The sequence below is a fragment of the Arachis ipaensis genome, chromosome B10 (assembly GCF_000816755.2).
Source record: "Arachis ipaensis cultivar K30076 chromosome B10, Araip1.1, whole genome shotgun sequence".
NCBI lineage: Eukaryota > Viridiplantae > Streptophyta > Magnoliopsida > Fabales > Fabaceae > Arachis > Arachis ipaensis.
In genome coordinates this window covers 129,176,951-129,178,301 of record NC_029794.2, presented here as the reverse complement: position 1 = coordinate 129,178,301, position 1,351 = coordinate 129,176,951, and positions in this window count along the sequence as shown.

Genomic DNA, 1,351 nt, shown 5'->3' with positions numbered 1-1,351 from the left:
GATTATATCCTAAACACTTTTTATTATGTAAAGAATAATTTGTTTATTATATCTAATAACAAATTTTTTTCTAAAGAACAGAGTGATGATAAAAACCCTAAACCCTAAATTATTTGTTTCAACAGATCATATATATATAATCATGAAATGAAAACCTAAGATATATATGTTGGTTTTATGTTTATTCAAATTAGAAAGAGTTTGATGCATGCTGATACTATATATAGCTGAGTCCTAGAAGCAGCACTTCAACTAGACACCCAAAAAAGTTATATAAAAAAACATGTATATATATATATAAGAAAACATATGTCGAATAAATGGGAAATGCAAGAAAAAGGGAAAGTACAATAATGATGATTTATAAGTGAATAAAGTAAAAGGCAGACCCAAATCCTACTTTTAATTTTTGTTGATGCCAAAGAAATGAAGAATAATAGAACATAAAAAAAAGAGAATAATGTGGAAGAAACAAAGAAGAATATATCTAAGCAATGTAGACTGAAGGGGATGAAGACGAAGTAAGATCCAAAAGGCAATACTCCTTTTTTGGGGAGTGGGAGGATTGAAAGCAAAATATTTATTATTCTATCTTCTCTTTTATCTTTAGAAGATGATTCCTACTTTTACGGTATGTGTTGTTGTTATTATTATCCGCTCAGGAATCAAAGATAGCACCCTGCCTACTTGAAAATTAAAGAGTGAAAGACAATGAGAGGGACAAACACTTATTAAGTGGCTAGTATTTTTATCTGTAATAATATTATGGTAGTTTGGTGAAGAGGCAGAGACGAAAAGATTGAGATTGAGAGATAGAGATTAAGAGACAGAGATTAAAATAAATTTCATTATTCTGTTTGGTGTAAAATGGGAGATAGAAATTGAAACAAGAATGAAACTTTAATTTAATTTGCACAAAGGGTAAAATTAAAATTAATTAATTAAAATGAGGGTATTTTAGATATAAAATGTTATTAAAGTTTCAGTCTCCATCTCTAAAAATTTTAGTCCCCTGTGTCCTTACTTTTTGGAGGTACTGAAATACTGAAATTTTGAAAACAGAGACAGAAATTTTAGTACCAGTCTCTGAACCAACAAACATGATACTGAGTCTCACTCTCTCAGTTTCTGTCTCAGTACCTCAAAACAAACGCTACTATGGGAATATAAATTTTTTAAAATTATGGTCTACTTTATTCTGACAGTATAGATTATGCATGACACAAAAGATTTATAAAATCAAACTATTTTTACAAAAAAAAAATCATTGATTGACAAAAGTCTCTGGCTAAAAAGATCAAGGTATATGTAGATAAAAAATTGAATAATAAGATTTTTAGTTATTATTTTT